The sequence below is a fragment of the Podarcis cretensis genome (assembly GCF_951804945.1).
Source record: "Podarcis cretensis genome assembly, chromosome: 13".
Taxonomy (NCBI): domain Eukaryota; kingdom Metazoa; phylum Chordata; class Lepidosauria; order Squamata; family Lacertidae; genus Podarcis; species Podarcis cretensis.
Window position 1 is genome coordinate 45,048,700 of NC_137182.1, and position 23,952 is coordinate 45,072,651.

Below are 23,952 nucleotides of genomic sequence, written 5' to 3' on the forward strand. Positions count from 1 at the left end.
GTATACTAATGCAATCCTATGCACGCCTCCCCTGTTTCACTAACTTGAGTGAAGCTTTGGTTATGTGCACACCACAATTTAGGGTGCGTTCATTGCCATTGGTAGGCTGTACACTTGGCACCAACCCTGAACCAGACATATCCTGGTATCCGTTTTTTTGCAAACCAGTTCGAGTGCCAAATGATATTATAAAACAAAATTCACCCTTCAGCCTAGGTGTGTACAAATGAAGGTGCTTGCGAAAAAGAACCTTTCTTGGGGGGCTGTGCACACAGGTAAACAAATACCTGCGCACATGCCCACAATGGTGTGTGGAAAAGTTGGTCCATTCCAAGTCTACAATTCTGTCAGTTTCTGATGTGAATATACTCACCTGCATGTACTGGTAGCTGCAATATACAGTAGCTCCTCCTCCAGCTAACATTGTGACACACAGGTATGAACAACTACAAACAGGGAAGGCTGCTCTATGAGGGCAAATGGGGCACTGCCCACCATCCAACCAAAATCTGCTGTCAGCCAGTCCCCATTGGCCTGCCATCTTCCTTACAATCAGTCCAGAAGGTAGAACTGCTTGTCAGCTTCCTCCTTATTAGTCTCAGTGTTGCCCTGGTAAAACTTGCTATGAGGAAGATCTATCAAAAGCAGTGCCAGTCCTACCATTGGGCAGACTGAGGAAGCTGCCTCAGGCCGCAGATGCTGGACGTGTTGCTGTGCCGAAAATTATCCCATGTTCCCGCCACCAATTAATGAGAAGACAAACCCATTTGAAAACTACCATAGGAGAAACAATAAATAAATAAATAAATATGAAATTCTCATGAGCAGGGGAAAATGCAGCAGAGAATCTTGGGAATTGTAGTTTGTTAAGGGTGCTGAGCCTGCCAACCTAGCAGTTCGAAAGCACCTCTGGGTGCAAGTAGATAAATAGGGACCGCTTACCAGCGGGAAGGTAAACGGCGTTTCCGTGTGCGGCTCTGGCTCGCCAGAGCAGCGATGTCACACTGGTCACGTGACCCAGAAGTGTCTCCGGACAGCGCTGGCCCCTGGCCTCTTAAATGAGATGGGCGCACAACCCCAGAGTCTGTCAAGACTGGCCCGTACGGGCAGGGGTACCTTTACCTTTACCTTTAAGGGTGCTGAGCTACCACAGCTACAATTCCCAGCACCCGCAACAAACGACAGTTCCCAGAATTCTCTGTGACTATTAAAACAGTATAAGAACAATTTAAATGGATAGTGTGGAAGTGAGTTTCAACTGCAACTTATTGAAATGGTGTGTTGTACCTTTACGGAAAATAGTTTGGGAAAGACATGGGAGAGGCCGTATTTTTCTGTAACTCCCATTATTGTGAAAAAAGAAAGCAAATGGGTTTTCCTTCCCTTTCCTTTTCTCAATGGTTTGCAGGAGCAGAGTTTAGTTTGTTGCAAGCACAGCTCTGTCAGTTAATAAAAGAAACCTGTGTTGGAGAATTCAAGCTTCCACAAACCATCATTCCTAGTAAGACAATCTTAGGTGTTGCAATAAAACTTGCCAATCTGGTCAGCTTCCCTGTGTGGAAAGTCAGTGGGCGGAGAGGATAGAGTCTTGCCTTTTGCTTCAGGCTGCAAAAAAGTGTCCTGGACCAGACTTGACTAGAAGGGAATAGCTTCTGCCTGCTGCACCTGCCTTTGATAAGCAATGGTCTGTGGCAGAAAGAAATCACCCTTCCCATCCTTTGCGAGGAGCAGACTTTCAGAGAGGGTGGGTGCTGGATCTGAGTGTGCATAGGATCTCGATCAGGGGTCAGCAAACTTTTTCAGCAGGGGGCCAGTCCACTGTCCCTCAGACCTTGTGGGGGGCGGGCGGACTATTTTTTGAAAAAAATATAAAACAAATGAACGGATTTCTATGCCCCACAAATAACCCAGAGATGCATTTTAAATAAAAGGATACATTCTACTCATGTAAAAACATGGTGATTCCTGGACCGTCTGTGGATTGGATTTAGAAGGCGATTGGGTCGGATCCGGCCCCTGGGCCTCTGTTTGCCTACCCATGATCTCAATGATGATGGTGGTTGATCCATTAGGGCATTTTGCCCCCAACCAGCCCTCCCCTGCCCACCACCTGACTTGCAACCAGTCAGGGGTTGGGCTCTGCTTGTCACTGCTGTTGACACTTTACTGCTGGTCTCCGTGCCTTCCCTGCCAGCCCCAGTGGGCACCAGCTACCGCTGCTAAGACATTTGTACCCTACTTTTCTTCCAAGGAGCTTTCCCTCCACTTTTTCTAACCCTCACAGCAACCTTGCGAGGTAGATTGGGCTGAGAGACTGCAATCAGCCAGATGTCACCCAGGGACGAATTTCACCGGTGAGCTTTGAACCCTGGTCTTCCAGTCCCAACACTCAAAACCACAACACCACACTGGCATCCACTGTGAGAGGCAGTGTGGTGCAGTGGTTAGAGTGTCAGACTATGACGTGGGAGGCAAGGGTTCGAATCCCCACTTGGCCGTGGGGACCTCAAGCCAGTCAGCCTGACCTACCTCACAGGGTTGTGGCGGGGATTAAACGAGGAGGCAAGGAACCATGTGTGCTGCCTTCAGCTCCACAGAAGAAAAATGTAGGCTTTAATGTAAAATAAAATAAAATAGGCAGTTCTCCCTCCACAGGGCTCTTCCCCAACATCTTTCAAAGACCTGAAGAACAGGCGGGAAGAAATAGGAAGCACACTTGTGCAAATCTCCTGTCTTGCCCTTGCTGGGGGTCCACTTTTCTTCTTGGTCATTTCAGGCTGCCCCACCCTCTGCGATTTGGCTCTTCAGACAGGAAAGCCTTCATTGTCTCAATTCCTCAGCCCAGGCACTGGGTCAGCCTGCAGCTTGCCTTGGGCTGGGCTACAGGAAGGAAGCGTGGAGCCTTCGGTCTGAGCAGCCCTGGCCGTCCATGCCAGAGCCAAGTGAATGGGAGAGCCCTTATCTCCTGGCGAAGGCTTTCCTGTGATGCAAGCAGGGGGCGGCGGGGAACGCTTCTGTGTTGGCCAGTAAATCTCAGCCCACAAATTCCACACCGCCCGGCTGGCATCCTCCTCTTGTTCCTGAAAGGGAGGGCACACGTTGGCTCGCAGGAAGAAATTCAACAAGTTATGGATCACTTCGTTGGTATACCACAGAAACTCTGCACCTGTTGATCCCTCCCTGCATTCTGTCAGGCAGGGGTGCCAACTTGAATAAAATATTTGAAGGGGGTAGGTAACTCCCACATAATCACACGACACAGTGCACACCATTTGAATGACAATGCCCATCAACTTTCAGGGGGCCCAGCAGCCTCAAAAATTTTATTGGGGGAGTGAAGGGACCTTGGCCCCTAGTAATTGGTTCCTATGCCATCAGGCAGTTGTTTATTCTTGTTTCATCTGTCTTCCGAGGAGGTCAAGGCAGCATCCATAGCACCTCCGCTCGCAACAACCCTGTGAGATGGGTAAGCTTGAGTTTCATCAACTGGCCCAAGGTCGCCCGGCAAGCTTGGTTGCTAAGGATGGAGAGGAATGGGGCTCAGTGCTCTCTGGTCTAAGTCCAACATCCTGATCCACTACACTTCAACTTCAGACTGTCCAAGATGCATGGAGTCTAGACTAATGGCTAGACTAAACTAATGGCTAGACTAATTGGCTAGACATTGGCTAGACTAATGTTGCCTACTTTGATTGTCAGAAGCTCTATGCAATCTCAGGCAGAAGAGCTGTGCTCCTCCAGATCTTGGGGTGAAGTTCAGCAAGTGACCTTGGACCAGCTGTTTTCTTCCTCTCAGCCTAAAACCCATCACAGGATAGTTGACAGCATGCAGTGGATGGCAGAGCTGTATTTCCCCACTTACATTTAGCAAAGCTAAGGCCTCTAAAGGGACGCGGGTGGCGCTGTGGGTTAAACCACAGAGCCTAGGGCTTGCTGATCAGAAGGTCAGCGGTTCGAATCCCCACAACGGGGTGAGCTCCCATTGCTCGGTCCCTGCTCCTGCCCACCTAGCAGTTCGAAAGCACATCAAAGTGCAAGTAGATAAATAGGTACGGCTCCGGCGGGAAGGTAAATGGCATTTCCGTGCACTGCTCTGGTTCGCTAGAAGCGGCTTAGTCATGCTGGCCACGTGACCCGGAAGCTGTACGCCGGCTCCCTTGGCCAATAAAGCGAGATGAGCACCGCAACTCCAGAGTCATCCGCGACTGGACCTAATGGTCAGGGGTCCCTTTACCTTTAAGGCCTCTAAAGCTCAGACCAGGGGCCAAATGTAGCCCTCCAAGCCTTTTGATCTGGTCCTCAGGACTCATCGTGCACTGCACACCTGCTCCCCCATCACACCCCTCACAGGCTGTTTGCATCATGGGTATTTTTGAATCCTGATTATGCCTCTTACTTTCCTGGACGGAGGACAGAGTCAGGCTTGTGTGTGTTTGCGTATGAACTAGCCTACTGTACAAAGGTAATGCTTGTGGTCCATGCCCCACCTGATTTTATCTCTGATGCCATCCACGTGGCCCCTGGAAGAAGGGAATGTGGCTCAAACAGGTTCCTCACCCCTGCCTTAGTCCACACTTTGGATATGCCTTCTTGAGCCCCTTGGAGGAAAAGTACCAAGAAATAGCATGCAATCATACAGCAAGTCAATAAAGAAACAGAAGCCAGAGACTTTTCGTTATACAGCACACAGGCTTTACCTCTGAGCTCCTGTTAAATTCCTGCCGGGGGAAATAATAATAATAATAATAACCTAGCAAGTCTATTTCTCCTGCCGCCGCCCCCGTGAATGCACAGACGAGCCGTTCTGATGTGCGTCGGTCCTCCTGACCGCCGGTCCTGGCGAGTGAAGGGTTAACTCCCGGCCCACTGGGGCTGGTGATACACGCCAGTCTGTGAAGGGCGGTTCATTAGAGAGCCTCATTAGCTCCTGGAAGGGCAGGCAAGGGGAACTCTCTGGGGCCTGTGTGTGGGCAGCGAGGAAGCTAATTAGCGACACAAGAAGATGGGTGATTGATGGGAAAGGAGAGAGCGTGGGTGGGCGCGAGAAAGGAGCAGGCAGGGATGGGTGGGAGGCAAATCTGTCGAGGGGTGCACCCTGCTCCATACTTTAGCAACCATGCCTTATATTTACATCACTCTTTGAATAATAATAATAATAATAATAATAATAATAATAATAATCCTGCCTTCTGGGCCAGAGGCGATTTTGACATCCAGCTGGCATGCTTCTTATCAAAAAGTATGTACCAACTAAAGATGCTGAAGTGGGTATTGTGGGAAGCTGTCTTCGGTACATCTAGCCATTATTGTTTACACTGACTGGCAGAAGCTCTCCAGGGTTTCAGAAGGGGGCAGTCGCAGCCCTACCGGGAGATGCCAGGGATTGAACCTGGGACCTTCTTGCAAGGCTCTACTACCTCATGGAGGCGAGGGCTGTCGGTGGCCATTATCCATGATGGTAGAAAAAGGTAAAGGACTCCTGGACGGTCCAGTCAAAGGTGACCATGGAGTGGTGGCACTCACCTCGCTTTCAGGCCGAGGGAGCCGGCATTTGTCCACAGACAGCTTTCCGGGTCATGTGGCCAGCATTACTAAACTGCTTCTGGTGCAACAGAACACCGTGACGGAAACCAGAGTGCATGGAAACGCCGTTTACCTTCCTGCCAGAGTGGTACCTATTTATCTACTACACTGGTGTGCTTTTGAACTGCTAGGTTGGCAGGAGCTGAGACAGAGCAATGGGAGCTCACTCCGTAGCGGGGATTTGAACCGCCGACCTTCCAATCAGCAAGCCCAAGAGGCTCAGTGGTTTACACCACAGTGCCACCCGCGTCCCTATATAAGGTGAAGGATCCCCTGGATGGTTAAGTCCAGTCAAAGGCGACTATGGGGTTGTGGCGCTCATCTCGCTTTCAGGCCAAGGAAGCCGGCGTTTGTCCACAGAGCTCACTCTGTCGCGGGGATTTGAACCGCTGACTTTCTGATTAGCAAGCCCAAAAGGCTCAGTGGTTTAGACCACAGTGCCACCTGCATCCCAACATGATGACCATGCTCTGTCTCCACAGATGGAGGCAGCAATGTTTCTGAAGACCAGTTGCTGGAAACCACAGGAGAAGAGAGCACCCTTGTGCTCCAGTCCTGCTTGCTGGTTTCCCACAGGCAACTGGTCGGTCACTGTGAGAACCGGAGTCTGGGCCTGATCCAGCAGACTCTTCTTACGTTCTTAGGTTCAGGCTAGATACTCCATGCAACCAATGAAATGCTTGGCTCAGGGGCCTCCAAGAGATGGCCAACCGAGTGGCAATTTGCTATGTGCTTTCAGCAACTGGGCAAAGAGCAGCTGCGACCACCACAGTAGCTGCCGGCCCTATCTTTGACCATTGGTTCTGTCTGTACCAGATAGCTTACTTTAAATTTTTTGCCTCTGAATTTCTTTCTGCGGTGGCACAGGCTCTCTCAGACCCAGAGTGCTTCACCCTGAAAAGGGACACATAGACACACACACTGCTTGGTCTTTCCTAGAGCAAGTCATCTAGGAGGTGGAGGGGCTGGCAAAAAGATTTGCCAGGTGGGATGGGCAGTTGGCAGCAGTGGCAGGCAGTGGTGGCTGGTGCCACAGGGCACTGGCGTAGGGGGGAAGGCCAGGGGCCCAAATGTAGGGGGCACCAGAGCCAATGAAAGAGGGTTCTACAAGAATAATACTGAGGATAAAGAGGAGGAGTCTGGCCGCCAGGGCCACCCCCTGGAGATGGGCAGGTCGCAGCGGACTGAAGGCAGACTGAAGTTGGTGGAGCTTTGCCCCATTCCTAACAGACCACTCAGCCTGGCAAAACCATGAGGCAAGCAAGGCCTAGGGGCACAAATTGGCCACAGCTCTGCAGTTGCTGCCTGAAGCAATTGCCTCAGCTTGCCTAATGAAAGGGCCAGCCCCACAGCCAGGGACAGAAAAGCCTATGGCCCTCCAAGTTGCTGCTGGACTACAATTCCCATAATTCCTCCTGCCCATTGGCCATGTTGGCTGGGGCTGATGGGAGTTGGAGTCCAACAACATCTGGAGGGCACCATGGTTGACTGCCCCTCCTTTAGACAATGTTGAGCTAGATGAACCAATCATCTCACTTGGTGGATACAGTGGTACCTTGGTTCTCAAACTTAATCCGTTGCGGAAGTCCGTTCCAAAACCAAAGCATTCTAAAACCAATGTGTGCTTTACAAAAGAAAGTAATGCAAAATGGATTAATCTGTTCCAGACTTTTAAAAACAACCCCCGAAAAAGCAATTTAACATGAATGTTACTATCTAACGAGACCACTGATCCATAAAATGAAAGCAATAAACAATGTACTGCAGTCACACAATCACTCAATCAGTAGCTGAACTGGGTTCCACACAGTCATGAAAACAAAGCAAAAGGAGTCTCAAAAATGCAAAATAAATAGCAAAAATAGACAGTGTAACACTCAAAACAGAAGTGTGGCCCTCAAAACAGAAGTGTGGCACTCAAAATGGAGCACGTTCAACTTCCAAAAAAAGTTTGCAAACCAGAACACTTACTTCTGGGTTTGCAGTGTTTGGGTTCCAAGTGGTTTGAGTACCAAGGCGTTTGAGAACTAAGGTATCACTGTAATGTCAGCTTTCTAATGTCAGAGAAGGTGCAGTAGGAATTTGTGGAGGCACGGTGGTTCTCTGGATATGGCTTGGTATGATGTCCCCATGTCTTCCAGAGTTTATTTCTCTCTCTCATCATTCCACAGCAGAAATCCAGGTTGTGTTTGCTGATCTCCCACTCAGGCACTGATCAGGTCTGAGCCTGCAGAGCTTCTGCAAGTTTGCTATATCCGTTGCTCTCTGACCTTGCCCTGGAGCCAAGTCACCCAATCTCATGTGGTGGTGGTGGTTTCTCTCTGCAGGAATCCTCCAGCCCCTCTCCTCCGTGGGTGGAACTCGCCAAACAAGCTCTCCTCACCTCAAGGCCCCCTTCATAGAACCAGGGCAAGGACATGAACGCGAGCCTGGCTCTGCTTCCTACTCCTCCCTCACCCAAACATGCTGCGTTTGTGTTGTCTAGTGAGGGTTACAGCGGAAGCAAAGAGGAAAGGAATTCGAGAGGGAGAATGTGGCTGAACTGAGCAGCTGGAGAAGGCAGGCGTCTTCTGGACTAAAGCCCTAGTGGGAATACAAAAAGCAGGAGAAGAGGAGGTAAGAGGCTGTCGTTTGGTGGTCTTTGGGGCACTAGGGTGGGGGACATGCCCTGAGTGAAAACTCATATAAGGGGAAAGTGTGTCTTCTGTCTTCAGCTTACCATCATGTCCCCTCCACGCTTGGGGCATCCTGGAAATGCCTGCGTGGGCAAGAGAGAAATACTGTGGTACCTCGGGTTACATACACTTCAGGTTACATACGCTTCAGCTTACAGACTCCGCTAACCCAGAAATAGTGCTTCAGGTTAAGAACTTTGCTTCAGGATGAGAACAGAAATTGTGCTCCGGCGGCATGGCGGCAGCGGGAGGCCCCATTAGCTAAAGTGGTGCTTCAGGTTAAGAACAGTTTCAGGTTAAGTATGGACCTCCGGAACGAATTAAGTACTTAACCCAAGGTACCACTGTACAGACCTAGAAGAAGCTTGCGGATGGCAGAAATTCTCTTATTTGACTCTGCCAACAATCTCGCCGTAGGCAAGGGATTCTGGGAAGCTGTCTGGGCTAGGGAGATGATGCAGGAAGGCGAAGAGCAGGCGTTTCACCTTCGCTGTGCTTCTAATTGGTGTTCTGCATTTTGAAATGGCTGAATCCAATGCAGGTTGCAAAATGAGGCCAAACCCTTACCCTGCCAATATACTTCTGCAATGCTTCCAGCCTAAGGCGGCGATGTCTTTTTAGCATAGCACAGCGATGCCCTGAAGGCTCCCAAATTATGAGCTGTCGGAGGGACTGCTGCCTGGCCTTGCTTCATGGAGTGGGGGACCTGTGGCCCTCCAGATGTTGCTGAACTCCCATCATCCCCAGCCAGCACGGCCAAAGGTCTGGGATGATGGAAGCTGGAGTCCAAGCGCACTTGGAGGACTACGGATTAGGTGCTCCTCATCTACACAAATTAAAGTTCAGGGCTTGGGTTTTCCAATTTAAAAGGCTATGGGAGCCACGAGCATGCAAGCCAATGTGGGTTTGTTAGTTTTGTCCCTGTTCAATAGCTGTTTTCATTGTAATTGTGTTGTTGTTTTTTACAGCGCCTTGTGACATTTGTGACTGGGTGGGGCGGGTGGTCTCCACAGAAGCCGGTGCCTGGGGGGGACAACTCATAATTTTCCACCCGGGGTCACAGCCCCCCCCCCCCGCGCCCCCCATGCCATGCCAAGTGTCCCTATTTTCCAGGGACATTCCCCGATTTACAGAAGCAATCCCAGTTTCTGATTTCATCCAAGAATGTCCCACTTTTCCTTAGGACGTCTCTATTTTCACCAGAGAAATACAGGAGGGTATGGAGTACAGTGGTACCTCGGGTTAAGTACTTAATTCGTTCTGGAGGTCTGTTTTTAACCTGAAACTGTTCTTAACCTGAAGCACCACTTTAGCTAATGGGGGCCTCCTGCTGCCGCTGCGCCGCCGGAGCACGATTTCTGTTCTCATCCTGAAGCAAAGTTCTTAACCTGAAGCACTATTTCTGAGTTAGCAGACTCTGTAACCTGAAGCGTATGTAACCTGAAGCATATGTAACCCGAGGTACCACTTTAATGCAATCCTCAAGCCCAGGAGACAAGTAACTATGCAGCCTTGAGAAGACATCTGAAGTTTTTTAAATGTTTAATGTTTTATTCTGTTTTTATATCTGTTGGAAGCCGCCCAGAGTAGCTGGAGCGACCCAGTCAGATGGGGGGGGGTATAAATAATACAATTATTATTATTATTATTATTATTATTATTATTATTATTATGGAATTGGTTGTCCCTATTGTCATTTGAGAAATTTTGGAGCGTATGGGATCCTGAGATATACTCTGTACCCTGCTACATGTGTGTACGCCGAGAGTGCAGAACCTCAGGAATGGAGGCTGAATGTGGCCCTCAAGGCCTGACTATCTGGCCCTCAGAACTGCCCCATTTCCCCCCAGCTGGAATGTGTCATTGGATTCTGATACTGCCTCTCACTTGTTTCCATGGAGGATAGAAAGGGGTGTGAGACTAGGTGTAGAAACTAGCCTGCTGTACAAAGGTAACGTTTACATTTGCTTCTCAGCCTACTTTTGAGAGCCAGTGTGGTGTAGTGGTTAAGAGTGGTAGACTCGTAATCTGGTGAACCGGGTTCGCATCTCTGCTCCTCCACATGCAGCTGCTGGGTGACCGTGGGCTAGTCACACTTATTTGAAGTCTCTCAGCCCCACTCACCTCACAGAGTGTTTGTTGTGGGGGAGGAAGGGAAAGGAGATTGTTAGCTGCTTTGAGACTCCTTAGGGTAGTGATAAAGCGGGATATCAAATCCAAACTCTTGTTCTTCTTCTACTACTTTTGCCTCTGGCCCCGCCTACCACTGGCATGTGGCCCTGGGAAATCTGCCTAGAAAGGAATGTGCCCCTCAGGCGGAAAATGGTTCCCCACTGCTGGTATAGGCTGTTCACCGGAACTTGCTCCATGTAGGCTACAGATCAGATCTTGCAGGAATTGGTCCATAGACCTCAATAACAATAACCTGTTTCGCTCTACGCTTCTGCGTCCTCAGCCCGCATTGGCACTTACAGTGTTCAAATTTAGTTCCAATAATTATCTCTTCGGCTATGAGTGATTGACCTTAGGGTGGGATTGCCTGGTTCAACCAGTCAATCCAGTCTACTGGTTTGTTCTGGAAATTGGCCTTATCAGTGGGCACCTCTAAAAGGTGAAAGGACTTTGCATCGGTATGCCTGTGTCTTTGGGGAAGGGAGGGAGGAGGAATTTGAACCCATCTGCATTTGAAGGTGAACCTAACCTGGGGAGAAAACAGTAAAGACCTGATGAAGAGAGCACAGCAGAGGTTATATTTTCTGAGAATCTTCCAGAAAAATAATCTCTCAGAGGACCTGTTGATGGCATTTTACCATTGTAGTGTTGAGAGTGTATTAACTTATGGTCTCTGTGTGGGGTTTGGGAGCTGCATGGTCAGGGAAAAAACAATGCTGTACAGGGTTGTAAAGACTGCAGAGAGAATAATTGGGTGCATGCTTCCTACCTTGGATCGAATCTGTGCTTCCAGGTGTCACAAGAAAGCTGCAGAGAAAGTGCAGGATAGTGCGCACCCCGGAAATGATCTCTTCCAGCTTCTGCCTTCTGAAAGAAGGTACAGGGTTATAAAGACTAAGACCAGCCGCCTGAGAAACAAATACGATTTTGGTTTTAAATGCAGTGTATGGTGGTAAGGGACGTGGGTGGTGCTGTGGGTTAAATCACAGAGCCTAGGGCTTGCCGAACAGAAGGTTGGGAGTTCGAATCCCCGCAACGGGGTGAGCTCCCATTGCTCGGTCCCTGCTCTTGCCAACCTAGCAGTTTGAAAGCACATCAAAGTGCAAGTAGATAAATACCATATTTTTTGCTCTATAAGACTCACCTTTTCCCTCCTAAAAAGTAAGGGGAAATGTGTGTGCGTCTTATGGAGCAAATGCAGGCTGCGCAGCTATCACAGAAGCCAGAACAGCAAGAGGGATTGCTGCTTTCACTGCACAGCGATCCCTCTTGCTGTTCTGGCTTCTGAGATTCAGAATATTTTTTTCCTTGTTTTCCTTCTCCAAAAACTAGGTGCGTCTTGTGGTCTGGGGCGTCTTATAGAGCGAAAAATACAGTATGTACCGCTCCGACGGGAAGGTAAATGGCGTTTCCGTGCGCTGCTCTGGTTCACCAGAAGCAGCTTAGTCATGCTGGCCACATGACCCGGAAGCTGTACACCGGCTCCCTCAGCCAATAAAGCAAGATGAGCGCCGCAACCCCAGAGTCATCCGCGACTGGACCTAATGGTCAGGGGTCCCTTTGCCTTTACCTTTAAGGTAGTCTCTATGGGAGTATATTGTATTTAATTATGGGGTATCACAGTTTCTAGGGGGTTAACCAGGCTAGGATAGCTGGGGTAGCAGGCTTGTTGGTTTCTGAATGTCTGATGTAGATTTTTTCAATTTCGTTGTTCTGTATGGGACAATGACAATAAAGATTATCATATCGTATCGAACCTGCCTACTCTGCACTTTCCAATGCAGTGCAAAAACGGAAACACAGCCATCCTTCGAAATTCTCATTTCTCCAAATTAGGCAAGGCCAAAATCTATTTCTGGCCAAGTAATGTATGCAACATTTAATATACTAGGTAGGGTGATGTGTTGGGTAATGCATGTATTGGTGAAAATGACATACCCCCAAATGCATTATTTTAGGGGAAACAGAACATGACAGATCAGGCCAATGGTCCCTGTTCTCACAGGGTCCAACTTGATGGCTCTGGGGAACCTGAAAGTGGGACCACTTCCCCATCTGTGTTCTCAAGCAACTGGTATTCAGAGGCATTCCTGACTTCAGCTGCAGAGGTAGATCATAGCCATGATGGTCACTGATAGCCTTCTCCTCCAAGTATTTGTCCAATTGCCTTTTAAAGTCATGCCTCCTGTGGCAGCGAGTTCCGCTGACTATACGCTGCATGAAGAAGTACTTTTATTATCCTGAATTTTCCAACATTCATAGGATGTACATGTTCTCATGTTATGAGAAGGGGGGTGGGATGGGAGGAATCATCTACACCCATTCTGCATGCCGTGCATAATTTTGAAAACTTCTAGTGTGTCACCTCTTACTTAGAGAAAACTAAAAAGTCCCGAAAGCGGCAACTTTTCTTTGCTGAGAAGTCGCTCTGTCCTCTTGATCCAACTTGACAATATCCAATTTGTGGGGAGGTGACCAGATCCGTACACAGCATTCCAAATGCTGTTGCGCCGTAGATTTGTACAATGGCATTATGATAGTAGCAGTTTTATTTAAAATCCCCTTCCTGAGGATACAAGATTTTCACAACTGCTTTGAAAAAAAAATACATCCATTAGGCAAGATTGCGTATGACTCGCACTTTCCACCACCGAGGCCCAGGCCACAGGAGAAGCTGGATAACAGGGACGACCAAGACTGCATACAGAAATAAGTAACTCAAGAGAGATTCACAATCAAATGCTTGCGAATTTTCACGACTTTCATTTCCTTTGACGTTGCTGTGGAAATAGAGTGGTACCTTGGGTTAAGAACTTCGTTCCAGAGGTCCGTTCTTAACATGAAACTGTTCTTAACCTGAGGTACCACTTTAGCTAAGGGGGCCTCCCGCTGCCGCAGCACCACCAGCGTGCAATTTCTGTTCTCATCCTGAGGTAAAGTTCTTAACCTGAAGCACTATTTCTGCATTAGCAGAGTCCGTAGCGTATGTAACCTGAAGCGTATGTAACCCAAGGTACCACTGTTAGGAACTTAATTTGTTCCAGAGGTCCATTCTTAATCTGAAACTGTTCTTAACCTGAGGTACCACTTTAGCTAATGGGGCCTCCCGCTCCCGCCGTGCCGCAGGAGCACGATTTCTGATCTCATCCTGAGGTAAAGTTCTTAACCCGAGGTACAATTTCTGGGTTAGTGGAGTCTGTAACCTGAAGCGTCTGTAGCATGAAGCGTCGATTTCTGTTCTCATCCTGAGGTAAAGTTCTTAACCCGAGGTACAATTTCTGGGTTAGCGGAGTCTGTAACCTGAAGCGTCTGTAGCCTGAAGCGTCTGTAACCTGAGGTACCACTGTATGGAGAACTTAACTTCAGATTTGGGAAGAAAACGAGAAACCCACAACTGACGGATTCGCTCATCCCTGGTTGGGGATGTGAGGCCAGTTTCCTCCTCCAGGTTAAAAAAGGAAGGTGATCCAGGATGGGGGTGGCGAAGCAGCATCTTGTTCCATTACGGAATTCCCTGGGCAGCGAATTTCCCATCAGCCCTTTTAGTATAGCTATTCTGCGGTTCCCCTTCTCCGTCGCCTCCAAGCCGGCTGGTTTCTCCGCAGGTCTCTGCCCAAGAGCAAGCAGCTCTGGCGGCCCCGAAGCACTCGGCTACGACTCGGAGTCAACAGTGTAGTAATAATGAGTTTTCTGGGCCTCGGCCAAGTGCCTAATAGCATCTGCACCGTGGCGTCTTTATTGACTGTGCTGAGTGCTGCTGACTTATATATAGGAATGGCGGGGAAGGCTGGCGGAGGTGAAGAGAGCTGAGTATTGGGAGAGTTCGGAAGAGGAGAGAGGAGGGCGAGGCTGGAATTGTGCGAGGCGGGTGGGTTGGGGTGGAAAGGGGCTGGGATCTTAGCCCTTAAGTTCCTTCCCTGCTCAGTTTAGGTCATAAGAGCATTCTCCGTCAGATGTCAAAATACTGCCCTCAAACATCTTTAGTCCCCACTCAGGCCCCCACAAAAAATGATGCCGTAATACATCGTACTTTCTAAGATTTCAGTCTGCATTAGGAGGATTGCTACTTTGTGCTTTCAAAAAGCGCTTGTTTAGTATGTAAATCTGAGAGCAGCATGGGAGCTTTCCAGTGGGTGAGGAACCAACCCGGCCCCCGCATTTATCATCTGAGGCCCTTCTCACTGTGTTCCCTCCAAGGTAGGAGGCGCAGAGGGTGTCAGCAGACGAACAGGCCTTCTCGGTGGTGGCTCCTCACTTATGGAACACTCCCCAAGGAAGCACATCTGGCACTAATACTTTAGGGCCCAGGCAAAAATTCCACCAGGTCTTGGCTCTTAATTATTTGTAGCCTCCTTCAGTGGGTGGGATGCATTAGTCTTGCGTTTTTACAAATACAAATACATTTTTAGCTTTTACTCCCTTTTAGTTTTACCATGGTTTTAATGTATGCACTATTTTTGAGTTACTTTAAATAAAAAGTGCAATAAGTAACAAGAACAACCACATGCCCTCCACCATGTCGCCGATGAAAATAGGGACGTCCTATTCCATAATAATAATAATTTTACTATTTAAACTTCACACATCTGACCGGGCTGCCCCAGCCACTTTGGGCAGCTTCTAACATATAGAAAAACATAATAAAACATTTTTAAAAACCCTACCCTATACAGGACTGCCTTCAGATGGCTAGGGGTGTGTGTGTCATATAACTCCATACCCTCCAACATTTCTCCAATGAAAATAGAAACATCCTAAGGAAAAGTGGAACATTCTGGGATCAAACCAGAAACCAGGAAACCAGTTTCTGTAAATCTGGGATTATCACTGGAAAGTAGGGAGAATTGGAGGGTCAGCAACTACCTCAGGCCTGGAGACCAAGTGTGACCCTCAGGCCTCTCGATTTGACCCTCCTCCTTAGCCAACTCCACATCTCTCCCAGCCTCACTTTTGCTCACCCTCCTTGCATGTTTTTGCCTGGCTGGAATGTGCCCTTAAATTCTGAGAATGCCTTTTGTTTTCCTGGATAGATGGAGAAGGTCGTGCGAGTGTGAACAGAAGCTACCCATGCAAAGAGGCGCACATCCCAGGGCAGGTGGTGTAATATTTCTTCTCGGAAGGTTTAGGCTTTGTCACATTTTGATTTAAAAGCAGAGTCTTGTAGAAGAACTGGACCTAGGGTGAGATGTTGATTTCTCCTCCTCCTCCTCCTGCTGTTGTGAATCAGCAAGGAAAAGGAGGGGCAGGAAATATCACAATTTCCTCTCTCATCTCAGGCAGCTTCAGCAGGGAGAGGGGGCTGGAGTCAGAAAACAAGGGAGCAAGAGAGTGGGATGCAAGCGTCTTTGGTGTGAGTTTAAATATTATCATTAATTTTTTCCTCAGGAGGGAAGGAGCAGTAGACGCTGCCCCCCCACCTACCTGTGTTTTTTACTCACAACAACCAGCACAGCCTGTCAGTTTCCTCCTCCTCAGGCTGTGTACACACACCAGAGTGTCAATGCACATGTGAGTCACACAGATCTGATTTTCCCCACGTGGGCTTTTGGGGAAGTTTGTCCACACAGGACCACTTTCCACTGAACTCTGTCTGAATGTTTCCACTCCATGCAAGTGGGCAATGCTTGATGGGTTGCCATCAGTGCCAGATATTACGTAGAAGCTAAACAAGCTATAGCTTACAGCCCCACTCTCTTGGGGGCCCCCCAAAAATGTGAAGGGAAAAAAATCTGGATGTACATTTCCAAAATATAAGATAAAAAAAATTACTTTGATAAAATACATACAATGGTACCTCAGGTTAAGAACTTAATTCGTTCTGGAGGTCTGTTCTTAACCTGAAACTGTTCTTAACCTGAAGCACCACTTTAGCTAATGCTGCTGGAGCAGGATTTCTGTTCTCATCTGAAGCAAAGTTCTTAACCCGAGGTAATATTTCTGGGTTAGCGGAGTCTGTAACCTGAAGCGTATGTCACCCAAGGTACCAATGTACTGTACAGTCATACCTCGGGATAAATACGCTTCAGGATAAGTATTTTCGAGTTGCGCTCTGCGGCAACACAGAAGTAACGGAGCGTGCTACTTCTGGGTTTCGCCGCTCGTGCATATGCAGACAGTCAAAATGACGTGACGCGCATGCGCGGAAGTGGCGAAACGCAACCCACACATGCGCAGACGCACTGTCACATCCCAAGGTACCACTGTATTTTGTTATGTGCAAATGGGTTTAGATACCTATTAGGTCCATAAATTACCATATAGCATATATTCAACACAAAAAACGACAATTTGTTGTTGACAAAGGACAGCTGGACATATAAAGAACCCCATTACCTTCAGTAGCTTAGGGTTTCATCAAACCTAAATCCGACCCTGGTTGTGACACCACTTTATGGCTTCCCCCAAGTCATTCTGGGGGCTGTGGTGTGTTAAGGGTGCTGAGTGTTAAGAGGCCCCCATTCCCCTCACAGAGCCACCATACTCTTTGCCAATTCCTTTCCAGGTTGCTAATTCAAGATGCTGATATTAGGGTTTACTGAGGCCCCAAATCTCTGGAAAACCATCTCCTTCCCTACAAACCTTCTAGGTGCCTTCAGAGACTTGGGGTGGAAGCAGTCCAGAAGAGGGCATTCTCTGCTGTTATAAGAAAGAAAACAACTGCTCCTTTTCCCTTATGGGGTATTCAAAAGCCCATACAGAGTCCCTAAGTAGGTTTCCTATTGGTAGGAGAAAATAACAGAGGCCAGCCAGAATATATTGAAAAGCAAAGCAGCTAGTAAGCCTGATCTTTATTGCAACAGGGTCCCCACTCCCCACACACAGGAGGGAAGAGAACCCAGAACAATGGCGTGCAAGCCCTGATATAGACTTTTGAAATTGCCTCCCCTGTAGCCCAAGACCACCCCCCCCTGAAATACATGTATCACAGAAGGAGGTGGTCTATAGTAGAAATCTTTGCCCAGGATACCTGATAATGGTCACTGATTGCTTTACCTGGGCAGCCTGGCCATTCTTTTGTGATGGTAAATACTTTAATTCCTGAATCCAGGTCACAGGCTCACCCTATCCATACACAAATAATCCCTTAAGACAGGATTTGTAAGCAAAAGGTAATGGGGAGGCTTTCCCATTTCCTTCCCCCTTGCAGAGAAATATTTGAGGTCAATTTGGGACAGTCAAAATAGCTTCAGGTATGCTCTCCTGTACCATTTCAGACATGTGGTTTATATACTTATGTATATGTTTGCATTGTACATTTATTGTACATTGTTTTGAACTGTATTTAATTGTTGCAATCTGCCCTGGGACCTTAGGATGAAGGACAGGTAATTAATAATAATAATAATAATAATAATAATAATAATAATAATAATAATTCACAAGGGGTCTTAACAATCAATCCCTCTTCCCAGGAGCCTATGGAAATTGTAGCTCTGGGAGGGGAATAGGAGGTCTACAAACAACTCTCAGTATCTTTAACTAACTGCACCTCCCAGAATTCTTTGGGGGGAGCCATGTCTGCTTAAAGTGGCATCATAGTGCTTTACATGTATGGTGTGAATTATGCCTCTGTGTTGCTGTGCCCTCCCCTGAATTTGTACTTGCTCACCCTCCCTGAGTTCTGGAAACCTGAGGTCTATTATGAGCATTGAAACAGGAATGTTTGCGTGGACAGGCGGAGTCCCCAGATCCCGAGTGGTCCCCCCCCCGTCATGTGGAATAACGACTCAAGACAACGTGCTATGGGATTAAACTGGCCACAACTTTATTAAATTTCAAATGTGGGTAGACCTTGGCTCAGGCATTGGGCGTTCTCCCTCCCCAGTCCCCAGCCGGGGACCTAGGGAGCATCAGGGTTATCCAGTGTGTGTGTGGGGGGGGGATGGGCCGGCTCTGGAGAACATATGTTCAAGCAGAGATAGCCGCTCCCGTTACGCCGCCGCCACAGGGGAGAGCAATGACGACCTTTCGGCGTACGGTCAAAGCCTCCCTTCAGAAACCCCTTTAACGGGGAACCCTGGTATCGCCGCCGCAAAGAGGAAGATGGACTAAAGGATTCCGCCCAAGGCCTGATATTGCCAAAGTTGTGACGTTTTGCTACGGGAAAGGCGAAACCTGCCAATGCAGGGAAATTCCTTTCCGGCCCTTTAACAGTGACCTTATCGTAGCAGCGCCCGCATACCTGTGGAGACAGGTTAACCTGCAAAACCTACGAAGAAAAGTTAACCTGCAAAAGAAGACATTAACTGAGGGTGGGTAGGGTGGGAGAAGCTCTGGAGCCAAGTGAGGATTACCAGGTAAGATCCACCCTCTATTGTGTGGGCAGGTAATCCCTCCCCCTACCTGGCCTGGTTTCCCTGGCAACGCTTCCCCCAGGTGGGATTGGACAACTCACTGGGGTAGGCGGGGACCTCCAGGTATCCCACCTGAGGGAAGGCAAAGCCTATGCTGATGGGGCCACTCCAGATCCAGGGCTGCATGCATCCACGCAAAGGGCGCCCCCTGTTTTAAGCGGGGAGCGGTCATTACTTGTTTGTGTGTCCATTTAAGTCAGGCATAGGCAAACTCAGCCCTCCAGATGTTTTGAGACTACAATTCCCATCATCCCTGACCACTGGTCCTATTAGCTAGGGATGATGGGAGTTGTAGTCCCAAACATCTGGGGGGCTGAGTTTGCCTATGCCTGGTTAAGTGGGGGGTTTTTTCCAGCCATACCAGGCTTTGTGGAATCCAGCTACCAGTCAGATGAGGGCAACATTGTGTGGATGAACTAAGCAAGATGCAGACATGAGATGCATCAAATCCACTTTAAACTACTTCATGTACAGTCTTGGTCTCAGGTTTCCCCTTGTACAACTCAGCAGGGAGGAAGATGGGGACAAAACTAGAATTAGTTGGCCCTGCACTTGTGGTTGGTTTTCGCTCTGCCTGTCACATTCTCGGGCTCCACCTCCTGTTGGCCTCCCAAGCCTTTCCAGCTACTTGTCCCAATCCAGCAGCCGCCGCCACTGGGAGCTGACTAGGAATTGTGGGGATTCCTTACCTTGGCTTGTCACCGCGTCCTATTAAGCCCCAGCTCCAGCATCATCAGATCCAAACGAGGGTGACCAGATGCAAAAGAGGCTTCGGCTCTCTCACAATAACCTTTCGTTATCTTGCAGAAGAGGGGAAATGTGCCAGGTACGGTTTGCCGTAAAGGTCAAAGGTGAGAGAAGCCTGCTTCTACTACAACCCTTAACCGACTCATATTCTTGTGTATGTATAGGAAGGGTTGATTTTGTCCCTCTGAGTTTTTTAAAATAGAGTTTCAGATTTTCTAGTTCTCAGAGTTGCAAAGAATGTCCAAGACAAAAAACCCCCACGGTTCCCCCCTTTTAAAAATGTCTTTCTTTCTTTCTTTCTTTCTTTCTTTCTTTCTTTCTTTCTTTCTTTCTTTCTTTTGTTCATTTGTTTTCAGGGAAGATTGATTGATTGATTGATTTATTTATTTATTTATTTATTTATTTATTTATAGTTTTCAAGTTTATACATTTCGCTAATTTTATACCGTTCACTAATTTTACAATCATTTCGACATTTCAAAACTTGACTTTCCTTCCCCCTCTTTCTGCAGTTCCTTAAATTTATTCTTAATATCTTCTGCATATCCAAATTAACTTAATTTACTCATGTGTTCATCTTCTTTAAATATATACTCTTATAAAACTGCAGGCGCCAATGTTTTCATCTGTTTATAATTTATCTGTAGATATTCAATAAACCATTTCCATTCTTTTGTTAAAAAAAAAAAGGAATGTTATCTGGATCTCTTATTCTTCTGGTAAGTTTCACCATTTCTGCATGTTCCATAAATTTTTGTATCCATTCTTCCTTTGCTGGGACTTCTGCTTCTTTCCATTTTTGGATAAGTAACATTCTTGCCACTGTAGTAGCATACAATGGTACCTCGGTTTAAGAACAGTCCTGTTTACGAACGATTCGGTTTATGAATTCCACAAAACCAGAATTAGTGTCCTGGTTTGAGAACTTTACCTCGGTTTAAGAACAGTCCTGTTTACGAACGATTCGGTTTACGAATTCCACAAAACCGGAATTAGTGTCTTGGTTTGAGAACTTTACCTCAGTCTAAGAACGGAATCTGAATGGTGGAATGGCACCGGCGGCGTGAGGCCTCATTAGGGAAAGCTTGCCTCAGTTTAAGAACGGTTTTGGTTTAAGAATGGACTTCTGGAACGGATTAAGTTCGTGAACCGAGATATGTTCTCATTTTAGCCTCACAACAGATTGCGAAAGTGTAACTGAATCCAACCATTACATCCCAACAGCTTCCCTGTTGGTGCCACCTCTGTAGACTGTAGACTGTAACTCCTTGCCATCAGGATGCTAAGAAAAGTTTCCTCTGTTCAATTTCTGCTTTTACTAGCATTAATTCTTGAAAAATATATATCTAATCATCATCATCATTATTTTTATTTATACCCCGCCCTCCTCAGCCAAGGCCGGGCTCAGAATTTGAATGGCAGAGCCCTTTAGATCTGGCAGAGCTCAGAACAGGTCTGGTGGGGGAGGAGGCAGGAAACAGAGACTAACCATTTAGGGGCAGATCTGGGGCTGAGATTTGTTCAAGCTTGAGTGGTGTAGCTCAGTACAAAATCTGTCTAACAGCAGATTTTCTTTTAAAATGCAATTTTTCAAAGCAGAAACTGGATGGTCACTTTATCAGGGATGACGCTGTGGTGGGTTTTCTTCATCGGCAATGGCCTGGACCATATGATTTGTGGGTCCTTTTCATCCCTAACTAGAGATTCTTATGTTACTCTAAGCTTGGTGGTATATTTCTAGCGACACATATAATAAGAATGCAAGAGCGCAGTCACACAGCAGTAGTTTACATGGCTGCCCACAGGTGGCGCTGCGAACCATAGCAGCTTTGCTTCTCCTAGCTCTCTGCTGTTGGGGTCCAAATGGCTTCATTGGCCTGAACTGGTTGATACGAGTGTGGGGGGAGGAGGCCCAAAGTGGAGGGTGGTTTGAGCAAGCTATAAGGGAGGCAGTTGGTAAGGGGGTTGGCCAGGGGAGTGAGCAGGTGTCAACACATCCCCAGTCTCTGAGGAATGAGAGACTCCATGGCTTCCAGGTGCTCACCCAGGTTCAGTTTCTTTGGAATGAAGGTCAGCAGATACTGTGCGGTCTTTAGGATATACGTATATAAAACCTGAGCATAAGATGGAGGGGCTCATAGCATCAATACCCCAAAAGATCTTGCTTCCCCACTGGCTACAGCTTTGAATGCAGCACAGATCAATGATGTCTCTGTGTCAACATATTACTTGACTTCCTCAAATCTCTTCCATCTGAGTTTCTTAGTAATTATATATAGCAGTTTCCAATATCATTATTTCATAAAACCATATCACAGTTATAGTCCTATTTCCTAACTTTTCTTATCGTACATTTTCTTATTTATTTATTTAATCCCAATTTGATCCTAGGCCTAACTGATTCTTTCAAGTGATTACGTATCTTTAATATTACAATATTTACTCAAATAGTCTTTAAATTTCTTCCAGTCTTCTCGGTGTTCCTCTTCTTTCTGGTCACGGATTCTCCCGGTGAGATCAGCCAGCTCCATAAACTCCATCATCTTCATCTGCCATTCCTCTACCATTGGTAGTTCTTGTGTTTTCCATTTTTTGGCTAGTAAAATCTATGCAGCAGTTGTGGCATACAAAAATACTTTAACATCTTTTTTGGCAGTTCGGAACCTGTTATTCCAAGGAGAAAGGCCTCTGGTTTCTTCATAAAAGTATATTTCATCATTTTTTAAAAATTTATTATATTCCCCCCCCCCAGAAGTCTGTTACCTTGGAGCAAGTCCACCACATATGATAGAAAGTACCTTCCTTTTCTTTACATTTCCAACATAAATTATCACAATTAAGCTCAGCTCTCCACATACACTGCCTATTTTTCTTCTATCTACCCGCCACGTGAGGTTGGGCAGCGTGGGCGAAGGCCCACCCGTTTGTTCTATGGCACAGAGAAACTCCTTTGGTTATGCTAGCTCAGGGGTCGGCAACATTTTTTGAAGCTGGTCTGGTCCACTCCCTGGCTGACCTCTCGGTGGGCCAGAGCGCATGTGCCCAAGCTATTTCTGGTGCACCTCCGGGTTGTAAGAGTGCCGGAAATAGCGTGTGTGCATGCGCACAGGCACTCCTCTGTCCCGGAAGTGCGCCGGAAATAGAGTGTACGGGTGAGGAGTGCCTGTGCACGTGCGCACATGCTATTTCCGGCGTTCTTCCAACCCAGAAGTTGGTCCCCGCGGTGAGAAAAAAAATGGTGCCGTGGGAAAAAACATGGAATACCCACGCTGATCCATGGAACGGCTGTGGGTCGGTTCCAGGAAGCTCATGGGACAGAACCAGCCCATGGGCCTTAGGTTGCTGACCTCTGTGTTAACTTATGGCACTTAACTAACCAGCCACAACTTATTGCCTAGTGAAAAGCACTGGTTGGGTGACCTTGCTCTCATACCTTCTGCCCTCACAGAAACAGGGCCCCAAGAAGGGACTCAGGACATCATCCGGACCAGGGGTCAGCAAACTTTTTCAGCAGGGGGCCGGTCCACTGTTCCTCAGACCTTGTGGGGGGCCAGACTATATTTTGGAAAAAATATATGAACGAATTCCTATGCCCCACAAATAACCCAGAGATGCATTTTAAATAAAAGCACACATTCTACTCATGTAAAAACACCAGGCAGGCCCCACAAATAACCCAGAGATGCATTTTAAATAAAAGGACACATTCTACTCATGTAAAAGCATGCTGATTTCTGGACTGTCCACGGGCCGGATTTAGAAGGCGATTGGGCCGGATCCGGCCCCCGGGCCTTAGTTTGCCTACCCATGATCCAGACTGACCCTGCAAACCTACACGAATACTTTTGTAAGACCATCATGGCTATACCTGGAGTTTTAGAAAGCAACGAAAGAACAGAGAGACAAATGATCAAATATGAAAGCCTGGTTGGAGACAATATTAAAAATAACACGAGCCATGGTAAACCGTGTAAGAAAACAGCAGAAGACAGGTTCTAACATGGGGAAGAGCTTCCTGATGGTGCCAGCTGTTTGAGAGTGGAACAGTCTGCCTCGAAAGTGGTAGACTCTCCTTTGTTAAGCTGAGGTTGGATAGTCACTTGCCAAGGGACTCTGTGCTAGATTTCCCTAGCTATGGACATTGGAGCCCTGTGGAGGGAAAGAGGTGGCAGTATTCCTTAAAGCTTAAAGGTTCTTCTGTGAAACGACTGTTTGTTGGTTGAGTCTGGAGAGGGGCCTGTGTTTGGGGAAATTGATGGGCCATCTAAATGGGACAAAACTGTCTTGCGACTGCGAGGGACAGGATGACAAGCGTGAAATGACATTAGCTGGACAGCTCATTAGTGGCTCTAAAGCTGTCAGGAAGCTGCCGGTTCCCTCTGGTCTCATAAGCAGCCTGATTCATGCAAAGGTTTATTATT

The 23,952-nt window shown here is 47.5% G+C and overlaps 1 protein-coding gene across 1 annotated transcript in view; it reads left to right on the forward strand.

The window, feature by feature from the left end:
• The first annotated feature begins 8,008 nt into the window (after nt 1-8,008).
• The window catches only part of ADCY4 (adenylate cyclase 4), a 75,929-nt gene continuing 59,985 nt past the window's right edge, over nt 8,009-23,952 (forward strand). Inside the window, exon 1 of the mRNA XM_079951536.1 lies at nt 8,009-8,199. The gene's annotated coding sequence lies outside the window, so the exon portion shown is untranslated. The remainder of the gene's footprint in view (nt 8,200-23,952) is intronic.